The sequence below is a fragment of the Bombus flavifrons genome, chromosome 4, assembly GCF_040668555.2.
Source record: "Bombus flavifrons isolate JBK064 chromosome 4, iyBomFlav1_principal, whole genome shotgun sequence".
NCBI lineage: Eukaryota > Metazoa > Arthropoda > Insecta > Hymenoptera > Apidae > Bombus > Bombus flavifrons.
The window spans coordinates 15,978,496-15,991,525 of NC_138445.1; the positions used below are offsets into that span (position 1 = coordinate 15,978,496).

Genomic DNA, 13,030 nt, shown 5'->3' on the forward strand with positions numbered 1-13,030 from the left:
AAACTAAAAAGAAAACACCCCACTGACATCACTAAAGAAATAAAATAGTCAAACTCGAAGATGGTATCCAGCTGGGGGTAGCAATCTACGTGTTATTTAGCAATTAAGCTAGAAAAATTTACCAAATGTCCAGCTGGACAAATTGTAAAGTACAAATTAAATAATAAAAAAAAAGAAAAAAACTTGTCATCTTGAAAATACGCGGTGTCCCATTTGAAGCGCGCAATTATTAATCATTGGTCGTAAATCTTCTCTAGGTGGATGCGCTTCCGAAATTTTCAGCTGAAACTTTGTTTCTTTGTTTTCTTTTTGTACGGAATTGCGTGTTTTTGTTTTGTAGGTAGGTTGTAGTTCGCACCGTGACGAATTCATCCGACTGTAATATGTCTCCCGTGTCAGATGCCAACAGAGGGACGAAAATGTTCGGATAATGGAACTCTGAAATAGTAGAACGATCTCTTCTCTCATTGTTAAATTTTATTTGCTCGAGCAGACATAGTGGAAATCGTCAGTTCGTTTTAATATCCGAGAACCTCGTATTTCTTTACTGTCACGCTGATTATCTGTGAACCGTTAGGATATCTGAAAAACTATAAAACATACGAAAAAATGATTGAAACGAATATAGTAGCGTATGAAGGGACGTGTATCGTGCTGTTATTTATACGATCTCCAAGTGGTCCTCAAATGCCCAGCGATCCTCACGTTCAAGTTTTTAAACCCGTTTTAATATTTGAGAACCTGGTATTTTTTCATTGCCGTACGTTTATCTGCGAACAGTTAGGATATCTGAGAAACAATTAGGTCGTCCGAAAAGTTTCTTTCGTTTTATAAGGAAATAATGGTTGCACAACATTTTTCGTTTTATATTATTTCATCGAATTACGTATGATCCATTTTCTTCTATCAAAATAAAGATCACAACGTTCGACAGATTAGGATTCATGTTTGTATAAAATGCGTCGTTGTAAAAGACGTGTCTGTAAAAGAAAGACACTTTTCTGACAACCTAATATAAAACACACGAAGAAATGATTCAAACGAAAGCCATGAAAGAGCCCCTATCGTGCTCTTATTTATACGATCTCGAAGTGGCTCTGAAATGCCCTGTGGACATTACGTTTAAGTTTTTTAAATGGATCTCTCTTATTCTTTGTGTCGTTTGTCTTGCAGCTGACGTCAGAACATTTTGCACAAGATAATATCGAGATACGAGACGATAAAGCCATGCCACGGCATTAATATTATATCCGATGTACAGCGCAAACAAATTGCACACTGGAATTATAGACGCGCGCGAAACGATAGCAACGACAATGGTCGAAAAATGTCGGAGGGACACCCGCAGGATCAAGAATCGCATTTACGCGAATCCCACTCATTTGTGGATCGTCATACTGGATTATTCTGCACACGTTGCAACGCGTTACATTACACGCGTAAAATCGCCTCTTCTCCACGCTGTGTACATCGAGTAATGCTAACGCCGTTGACACAGTAACTCTGTCGTTTCATCTCTCGAAATTGTCCTGTAGAAAATACATACGTACGTACGCAGTATTTTGGAAATGTTCTGACGTCAGTCACGAGAATGTGTAATAAAAAATAAATAAAAGAGATGCGTTTAAAAAATTAAAACGAGGCTTGCCTCGAGATCGTACAAATATCAGCTCGTAAACATCAGCTTTCGTCCGAAACATTTTTCTTTTTTTCGTATTTTCTATAATTTTCGAGATATCCAACTGTTCGCGGATAAACATACTGTAGATCGGTGTTCTTATCGGAATTATAAATTCGAGAAACAAACGTCGAACGACTTTTCTTGAGATTTCCTTCGTATCGTAGATTTCCTTCGCTATCTCGACGTCCAGCATCGGAAGTTGTAATCATCGTTCACTTCTTTTCAACGGTCTGTGCATCACGCTCTGCGTTTTGTGACTCAAACTGTACGCATAGTAGATATATATCTCCTCTAAGCAAGACTAGCGTAATAAGAGACAGCGTTAACTCGACATAAACGAAATTATATCACAAGTTACACGAAACCCGAGTTTACCATACTTTGCGCGATTCAAGTTACGTTCTTAAACATCTAACGAATGATAATATACATTGATGATACAGTGGTTGATATAGTATTGTTAATCGATGTAGACGAACTGAAACATGATAGGTGTTCACGATATAGAACAATGCTGTATTCGTTTTACCAGGCAAAACAATGTTTCGTACGTATCAGCAGCAACGGTAACTGTATATCTTTTTTCCGAATGAAAGTTATCGGCAAGCTATAACTTACTTATCGATCCACTCTCCTATATTAATCCAATACACGTTAGGTTGTTGGGGAAGTTCGGAATGTTATTGAAGTTCACGCACACCATTTCCGAGGGTCGTAACGTTTTTGAAGTTCGAGACGTTAATACCTAAATTCTGTTGTGCATTTCGTGGAATTGGATAGGGACATAAGGGAGTCTTAACACTAGGACTGCCGATAGTTAACACGAAGCTATTTCTACCAAAACCAGTGAAAACGACTGGTCTTTAAAAAATACATAATAATAGAATGTTTTTATATTTATTGATTTATTACTTTCTTATAGAAGGAATTCCATGTTATGTAGCACACTTTTGGTATTATTTGTTGAAGTAACTACTCGGAGAAAAACTCTACATCTTTATTTGTGTATATCTGTGACCTAGAGACTGCTACTACGCAGAAATATTCTAAATAAGGAGCGGTGCATATTATTGTATCGAGTATACATTATGTTTTGGGTTGCAAGGTCTAGGAACAAAGGAACTAATAAACAGATTTCTATTTATGTTGCCTGTAGCCTCTAGCCCAAGTTATAAGCATAACTTTTTTGGTAATGCCCTTTCGCTATAAATATACGAACGTGCTCCCTATCATTCCACCGTCTAGTAACACTAAGAGAGTAAGGATCTGAATCAGCATAAACTTATACATTATACTTATACTTATACCTTTAATTATTTCAATATACCTTTCTATTACAAATTCATCCACTCGTTCTTCAATCAGTCAACCTCAACCTCGACGTTATTAATCCATCTGGGACTATGATACCTAAACGAGGGTTGACACATTTATAAAATCGTAGAACCAGTCATTTAGACTACTGTGGCATTTCTACTGTTAGCATCTAGCGATCTAGCGATCGATCCGGAATTTTCCTGATAACCGATATCATCGTATCGAATGATACGCGGTAAAAGTTTGAGAAACGCGTGGGAGGTTGTACAAAACGAGGAAACTGGTTAATCGGGGTTCGATAAACAGATTGCAGGACCCTTTTACACTTTGACAAGTACCAGTCATTTTCATTGGTATTGGTATAAGTAGCCTCGACCCGAAATTATTTTCAGTTTGAATACATAAAAAAGAAAATAAAATTCGTTATATTATTCTTTTAGTTATCGTTGCGAAAGTCATTACATCATCGCGGAAAAAAATATAACGCGAAGTAGGAATTTTAAAATAAAATTGTAAAACTGGACAATTTGACTGGTGTGGTAGTTCTAGTGTCAAGTACATTGTAACTTGCAGTATCCGGGTTAATGTGGAGATATAAATCTCCCGAAGAGGGAATTTTCAGATAATAGAACTCGCCCCTCTTTTCATAATTATCATTTATAATTTCATAAATATATTTCGAAACCAATAATACAAGGCCAATTACAGAGAATACGATACAATGTAAATTATATGTAAAAATATGTAAAAATAATATGTAAATTATATAAAAAATATGTAAAAATTGTAAAATATGTAAAAATATGTAAAATTTCCTAAATTATTTATGGATTTTACGTCTTGTATTTTTTTTCTACTGCTAAATCAATTTTTGCATTATACTCTGTTTGTACCTCGAGTTATCTAATCGTAAATCCTCTTTCTAATAGTAGTCATAAACGCTTCGAAGCAAAAGGGTCATTCATCCCCAATTTCACCGTAATCTTCTCTTCTCTCCTTCGGTTTCAGAGCTGAAAGTATTGCTATTTTTGTTTGTATTTACCCAAATTTCAAAACTTCTTCTTTTCACGTGTATCTAGATACTGGCATTTCTTTGTACTTATTTTCTACAGCCACTGTGTATTAAAATACAGCGTAATAATAACACAAATCGTAATACCTGTTACACCCTTATTTTCAAATAATTTTTAAATTACTATACCTCCTAAAAAAAAAAAAAAAAAAAAAAAAATGATCGTCTCATAAACAACAACTTGCTAAAAGCCTCGGCGTACTCGAGTTTCTAGTAAAAACGAAAATATGCGCGCACGTTGTTTTAATAAAAAAAAAAAAAAAAGAAAATAGTAAACGTTAATAATTCTACGAGTTGTCACGACTGTAAATGATAAAACAAAGTATCTGAAAGTTGGAATAAATTGCAACACAGTTAAGTGAAAGTGCTACTTTAATAACAATATCGGACGTTTAATACGTACAGTCACAATACATAGGCGAGAAACAAGCGGACTCGAAAAGTTGGAAAGAATAAAATGAAAGAAAAAAATAGACATCAAAAAGCGTTCTTACAAAAGACAATTCGAAACGTCGACAATCGGTTGTTCACGCTTCGATTTCGAAAGCCAAGCCGACTTTGTGACCGCCTCTCGTCACATTGGCACAATCGATGTTAAATGACAAACTTAACGTGGCGTTCTCGTCGAGTTTCTGCTGCAAGCTCAAACCCAACTGAAGATCGGTGTTGAATTTACAACGGAACGTGGATCCTTCGTCGATGTTACATTTCGCCGCGGCGCCTAGCGTCCATTTCTGGATTCCACCGCTTCTAGCTAGAATACCGTTGATTGCCGCGTCCCAATCCGAGTTTACTTGAAAAATTACAGAAACATCGTTTATTTCGTCATTTCTATCGGCTGAAGATACTTTCTTTCTTTTTTCTTTTTCACATTTTTATTAACATTCGTATAGATCTGTCGGTTTGCAAGTTTTTACATTTAGATTCTGAAATTTACAGACCTACAGATTCGTAGACTTACAGATCCATAGATTCGTAGATCTGTACACTTTATAAGTTTAGAGGTTCTGGTATTTCGACATTTTCAGATCCACAGATTTGTAGAATTTAGGAACGCAAAGATTTAGAGAGCAGCAGATCCGCAAACGAAATTCGAGAATTTAGTAATCCGTAGATTTATAAATTAATCGACTCGTGGGTCAGCAGAGTAGAAGATTAGTGAATTAGCAGATTAGATGGATTTGTAAATTCCTGGACTTTCAGATTAATAAATTTGCCAACGCAGAAGCAAGTTAAAAATAGATAATACAATTTTCTCGCGTGGCTCTTTATCTCCAGTTATCAGAAACGCCAGCTTTGATGCTCTTTCGCAGAAGAGAATTTGTTACACAGTTTAATATTTCCCTTCAGTTTCTCATTACGCAACCCGCTACGTAAGATAAACTCTCAAGCAGATCGTTTGACTAAACACATCGGGAGAGATTCTAGTTACGTAAAAATCGATAGCGAAAGCATGTGTGCTTGCTATGCTTTTTCATATTTGAAGCACTTTGATGTATTCACACAGCTAATCGTGAAAGCAGGGAAATCGATAGAAATCCACGGTGTAAAGAGCAAAAAGAATTTTCTATGCCGTCAGATTCATCGGTCCCAAAGTTTCTTCGCCATCAAGGCAAAGCAAAATGTCACGTTAACGAAACGAACGAAACGAAAAGGGGAGAAGAAAAACTCGAGCTTTCGTGTCTCGTTGCTAGCACGTATAGCCGTGTCGTTAATTCAGGATTATTTCCAGACAGTGTCCGATCGTTTATTTTCTTCCTGATAGATCCGTAATTACAAATTAGTGGCGTGTGAAGCGTAAACACGTCGGATTATAAAATATGCATTGCAACTATGAACAGCGTGGTATCAGAACGACGCTGGCCATCGTCGTCCATTTACATCTTACGCTACAGCTGGAAACTGTGAAATAGCGTAATTTAAAGAGGCGTCGAAAAATATGAAAAATAAAAACAGCTGTGAAACGTGAACGAGAAAAATTGATCGTTTAAATTTAACATTCGAAATATGATATTACGTAATGGATTTATTTTTATATTATTGTTATTATTTAATAGAATAGAAAGAGACAAAGTATGGAAAAGTTCTTTTCTCACGCGTATATGGAAAAATGTCGTACCCGAGAGAATGAAAGAATTTTATCGGAGATTCGAGAAACGTTAGAAACTCGAAAATTCTAACGATAATTCATCGTTGATTATGAGAAATATTTATATCGTTTCGAAATCACGCTAAAATCCGTCACTTCTTCTATACGATTGTTTAACATTTTGATGGAAATTCCGTCGCATGAGAATTTTCCCAGAATTCGTGTTGTGCTTTCCTCTCCTGTATTTTCATATCGAGGAGCGTACAGTTTTAGCAAACATTGAATACGAATTACGTTGTTGCTGTCCCTGCTATTGTTTGTTCAAATTTCGAAGGAAAAATTGCCTAGGGAAACATTGCCCTGTTTCCTATTTTCGAAATTAAACCGCCGAATAAGTTAGAGGTGAAAAAGAAAGAAAAACGAAACAGTTACAAGTAATCGTGCCTTTGCTCGATTTTTATTCTCGATCGGACTGTTATAATTTCGTGTCAACTTGACACAAGAAACGATCGTATTCCTTATGGATCTAATTTTCTACGATCTAGCGATGATATAGCGACGTTTGAGAATGCGGCAAATCCCACGAACCGTCGTCAAGAGCTTGAGAAACGAGAAAGCTAAAGTCTGTGACTATTTTCCGGAAAATTTCGCCTTAAGGATAAGTCGATCGCCTTGGTGTTTACCATAAGATGGAATAATACTATTCCATTACAACAGCATGGATTAGAAAGTAATCGAGAGAGATCGAATTTTCCCTTTTTCCTCGAAATTTCTAGCAAACGATAGCAAACAAGGAAGCTAATGTTATTGTTCCATCTTAGTCCAGTGGAACACGGTATAAATTTCAATATTTAGCGATTAAACTCGGTAATCCTTGGTCAATAGAGGCCACCAGAGCCATTGCAAAGCTATCAACCCGAACACCGTGTCTCGTGGATTGTCTACTCGGTGCAGAAGCTTTCGAGAACTTGCGACGTAGGTCGAAATTTACCGGCCACGCAACAGATAATCGACAAGAAGTTTCAAAATTTCCACCGAGGGAGGATTCTCATTTAACAGCAAAAACATATCCAGAATCCCACCTTTAACGTTTAATAAATTTCAATAAACCGTTCGGTCCTCAGGGGAGAGTTTATACGGGAAAGCGTAAACTTACCATTTTATCGTGAGAGTTGGTTAAAAAGTTCACGAGTATGAATCCATTGGAAAATAAATAAAAAGGATGATGAAACTTTCTGACCACATGTTGTTCGTTCCACTTAGGTATTTTCAAACGGTTGGCAAATATAATGATCGCTTACTTTTTAGCTGCTGTATATATATATGTATGTGTTCTAGTTTGTAAAGAAAAATGCAATTCACTATAAAAAGAAAGTACATTTGAAAGAACATATCGTATAATTAAAATACCTACGAGCTACGTTGCAAAGAAAATGAAATCCGATCGAGCCTGTATCATTTACAAAGGAAGATGCCCAGCTCGGAAATTCCAGAAATTATGAAACTTTCGGGATACGTAGACGATATATAGTGATAATATTACGCAATTTTTCCTTCTGCCTAAATTCATTGTATGTGGGTGAAATCGATCTCTAGAAATTCAGCTATTTCTCGACTTCGCGTTAGAACTAGCTACGAAATTAACAATTTTTTTTACTTTAAACGATAGTCCTAATTGAAAGAAGTAACTTTTGCCTGAGAACGTTTTTCCTATCTCCCGGAGTTCGCGAATTACAACGGAAAATCATAAACTAGCCGGATTTTCGGGGCTCGGTTTCACCCCCATAAAGTCGTTTGGCCAGCAAAACGAAATTCCATGGTCTATATATATCCCTTACACATCCCCAAAGTATCATAATTTTTGGAATTTGCGGCTTGGGAATTCCCCTCTTCCCTTGTTAATCTTTTATTTGCAACTTTTAACCGCTTAGCGGACTCTATCAGACCAAGTAAGAATTAAGCTGCAGCGTGTAGCATTTAGGCCAACTATCACTTCCGAGTATGGTTCACCACATGATAAAACTTCTAAATGGAAGAGTCCAACAAGAGTGATCACGGCTATCGCAAACGTCTCATTGGGAAAATATCAGGTTGTCCGTAAAGTTTCTTTCCTTTCACAAGGTGATAATAGATGAACAACAATTTCTGTTTTATATTATTTTATTGATCCATTTCCTTCTATCTCTATTATTATATTCGCGCATAATTCAATAAACTAGTATAAGAGAAAAAACATTGTGCGTCTATTATCTCCTTATAAAACGAAAGAAACATTTCGGACAACCTAACATAAATTAGAATGTGCGTGGAGCACATTCTAGCCTACGCCTACGAGCATAGGCGAACGTCTCACGACACGGCCGAAATCTAACCCCGAACCTACCTCAATCTGGTAACACAATCCTATACAACACAACAATACTACGACAATATTGCGGTAACACCAACCGATACGAAAACTGACGATGTTTGCCAACGTGACGCATTGTACCATTTCCGATGGACGATTGTTCGTCACAACGAACGGACCATTTTCGTGTGCGACGCACGATCTTGAATTTCCATGGCGAACTTATGTGTATTTTCGGAGCGGGGAACATTTACGATAGACGGGATCACGGCTCTGCCAAGTTGACGTCTCCAAGCGCAATTTTTTATAAAAAAAAAAAAAAAAAAAAAATAGACAGCATTAGTTGGTCCATTTTGAGAAAATAAAAAAAGGTACGATGGAATTGAAAAATTTGACATCAGCATTCAGCTGTGAATATTTTTCATCGATTTTGTGAGTGGGATATGATTGTCCGCGATTTGTCCACGTTTGTGCACATTCGTCCAACGAGGATTTTCGATTATCCACTTTGCGAGAAAAAAAGAGAAAACTGATGTTTATTTTAAAAAATTTCTCATCAGCACTCAACAGCTTCCATTGATTCGTAAGTGGAATATGGTCGTCCACGTCGAAAGGATCGACTGTTCTTTCGGTAGAAAAGTCAATTTTCATTGAACTTATTTTCCTCTTGGAACGTTTCCTCGAAAACGACGAAATTAATGAAATTTGATAAAAATTGTAGCCAGGACATTTCAAGACGAACACTTTGCAAGTACCACTTTTTATCGAAAAAAAGATCGCTTTTGTCCTTCAATTATTGTCCTACAATCAATTGTCCCAAAATTGAATGTTTCGTTCGTTTTATTCAGATATGTATAATTTTGTGTGCTAGACTAGATTAGCCGCGTAGTAGTGACACACGTATGTGAATATGAGTGTATGCAAGCATGTGTGTGCACAGCGTCTCAAAAACCAGACGAATGCAACTGTTCCATTGGCAGTGTGGAAGATGGTGAGACAAAGGAAATGCTGAGACGCGTGCAAATGTATATCGACGAAGATCCTGGAAATCGTTTATCAAATAAATCTAAAACTATTTTAATACGAATTCTAAGTGTAACCTTGGTGTTCCTTTACTTTTATTTCGGCGATTAAGATCCACAATTCTCAACACGTTTAGATAGACGACAGAGGCGATCGCCAAGAAACGATCAACTAATATCTTTTAATTAATATCTAAACTAATATTTAAACTTAACTAAACAGACGACTAATATCTTGGCTGCTATATTTTTGTCTATGGAGGGGACGCTGCGACGCTGTCTTTCGTAATTGCTAACAACAGGACCGCGGATTTTTCTGCGTTTGTTTGAGAAACTCAAAAGCGCAGAATTTGACAAAATGTGCATAACATTGAAAAGATACATGAAATATCCAAAGTATAGCGCTTTCTATGATACTTGATAGGTAAAATGAATTCGTAGCGAGATTTCACTTGTCCGGCTATTAAAAGTTTCTTTCGTTTTATAAGAAAATAATGGATGCACGATATTTTTCGTTTTATGTTATTTTATCGAATTACGTACGATCTATTTTCTTCTATCAAGATAAAGATCACAACGCTCGATAGATTAGGTTTCACGTTTGTATAAAGATGCAGCGTTGCAAAAGACGTATCTGTAAAAGAAAGACACTTTTCGGACAACCTAATATATTCTGAAAAATGTGAATTGAATTGAAAAATCCGCTATCTATGAATAATTATTTAGAAAGGGAGATTGCACTTAAATTCTATACTCTTGCATTCTCGTTAGTACGTGGAACGTTTTACGTTGAAAGATCAAAGTTTTTCCATTTTCGTACTTACAGTGTTTTCTATGAGCACTTTTCGATTACGGTAAAGGACAACCTCGGGGCATAAAAGTAATTAAAAATGACCTGCTATCGAGTATGATACCTCGCGATGCTCGCTTTCTCTCGAGAATAATCCAAGTGAAATGGAACTGCAACCCCTTGTTCAATTTCCTCCGACCACAAGTTCCTTTGCGAGTGCTTGCACGATATTCGCAACATTTTAACGCAAGCGTCGTTCGCTCATCGGTCAACCGGAAACCACGATGAATTAACGGAACCATTTGCTTTACGAGAAATGTCACTGTCGTCAGAGGAACGAATTTTTGAATTTGCAGCCATTTTGCTGCTTTTTGGAGAACGAGGATAAACATCGATTGGTTAGAACGAACCTTAGGAGCTTGGAAATGTTTGTCTGCTCGAATATTATTAATTTTTGGAAAAGAAAAAAATGTATTCGGGAGACAACTGTGTGTTTCGTACGATCCAATGTGTTCCAGCTTTTGTACGATTAATTTCAATTTTTGGCTGATGAATAATTTAAATTTTGATAATGTGAATGGGGAAAATTTCGTGGCTATCTAACGAAGGGAATTGTAACACGGAAAATAGAGTAAAGTTAAAATTGAATTTAACGGCAACTTAAATTTTGTTGAATAAATTAAAAGCAAATAATATGAATAATAAAATAGATTTGGTTGATCGTTAAAAATATTATACGTGAGAGTAATCGATTCACAATTATCTTCGGTACACCGTGGCGATAAATATTTTTCGAATATTAATTAATATTATGATAAATATGAAATATTATTAATGATATTTATGTTTCGTTAATAATAATTTATAGATACTTATATTTCATTTAAATTGTCTGTAAAAAAGATTTAAGTTACTAGAAAATAAATCCCAAGTATTTCTTCTTTAATTTTTTAAAGGAAAATCGCACTCGATGCGTCAATTAACTACCGCATCGATATTAATCAAGGGAAAACTGAACCGATTATACACGTTGAATTAATTCTGTTAATTACATCAGTTGAATGTGCATTCGCGTGTTAAACCAGATCCATACTAATTTTACGCTCTAAATTGCCAACGAAATTATATTACCATTACATTTACATTAACCAACGGTATCTGTTACGTTCATTCGCGTTTCTTTCGCAACGTTAAATATAAAAGATTAATAATATACTGCTTAAACAAAGAAAAAAGCAAATTGGTTTTGCTCTTGTCACGGGCAAAGAAGAAACTTGTTAAAAAATTTTAATCAAAAATAGATCGAACCAGCAGCTACGCTATATTTATATATACTTTAAAAACTAAAAAAAAAAAAAAAACTGAAAAAAGCTTATAAATAATAGACTGCGAATATTTATGCATTTAGAAGAAACTTGCATGTGAAAATATATACACGAGATGCGAAAAGATGCAATATGTATATCTTTTGGAAAGAGTATTCGTTATAAATTCTGCTTCTTCGCTTATATTCATGGAAAAATATGGAACTACACAGACATCCACAGCCCGGTTATAAACGTTTGCAAAAATTTGTGTTTAAACATCAGCCTTCTTCGCTTTCACATTTTTCTACCGACAATAACAAAGAAACGATACAGAGATATAAAAATACAGGAAAAAATTTTTCAAATTTTAAGGGTCAAATTATGTGTCAAGTATGTAATTAAAGAATTTAGATATTTCATTGCAGTGGGTTTTGTTAAATAAGAGAAATGCAGAAAATTTGCAGTCTACGGTCATCATAGAATAGAATGAAAATTTGTAACCTTTGTACAAGAGGGAAAGTCCGTACTCGTACGGTATCGAGGTGCATCGGAAGTGGAAACCAACGTCCTGGTAGCTGAAGGCCAATCCCAGGTCGTTCTTCGTCATTTTGTTCGTTTCCGTGTTGTAGCCACCTTGATAACCGATCAGGAGACCCTTTACTGCGGTGACTATGGAGCCCAAAATATCCACGTTCGACTGCGCGTCGCTTGCTGCGAATAGAACAGATTTTATGGTCGAGAAATTCGTTGGATTCCGAGAGAAATTGTTCTTGGCGGAAAATATTGCCGATTTTTATGCGAATTCGTACTTTCAGGGGTATAATTTTAAAAAATAGAAGCATCGACAGAAAATTATTTTATCCAATTTTCAAATATCCTAGCAACCAGCGATATAATACTTGGAACGTTTCATATATATTTTTTCGTATTAAATACGTTTCGCGCGGTCTTGCACTTTGCTCATAAAACGCATAAAACTGCGCAGTCTAGGTTTTACGAATCGTTTCACCTGTTCACGGGCACCAGGATTTTCGCGAGATTGCGAAAAATTGCATTTTTTAAATAAAGTTAAATGTCAATTACAATGAGTGACGCATGGATGGTGGAAAATAATAAAATAAAAAATAATTTGGATATAAATTTACTTCGGTAAATGGTCGAATATTTTCATAACTGCTATTACTATCAATTTTTTGTTTGTTTGTTTGTTTTTGTTTGTTTGTTTGTTCGTTAACGCCTCGTGATAAATTCACAATTTATTCGAACATTCGGTAAATTGCTGTATCGTTTTGATCGATCAGCGAGTAGATACTGTGCCACATCGGACAGTATCTGGGTCTATTACCAGCAATATTAAGATATTGTGTGGTGGTCAGGTCATCCGGATGTGCTTTCTGCAATC

At 35.8% G+C, this 13,030-nt stretch overlaps 1 protein-coding gene across 1 annotated transcript in view; it reads left to right on the plus strand.

Moving 5' to 3' along the window:
- Positions 1 to 13,030, plus strand: part of LOC138179449 (GTP-binding protein RAD) — an 83,205-nt gene that overhangs the window by 27,897 nt on the left and 42,278 nt on the right. The window lies entirely within an intron of this gene.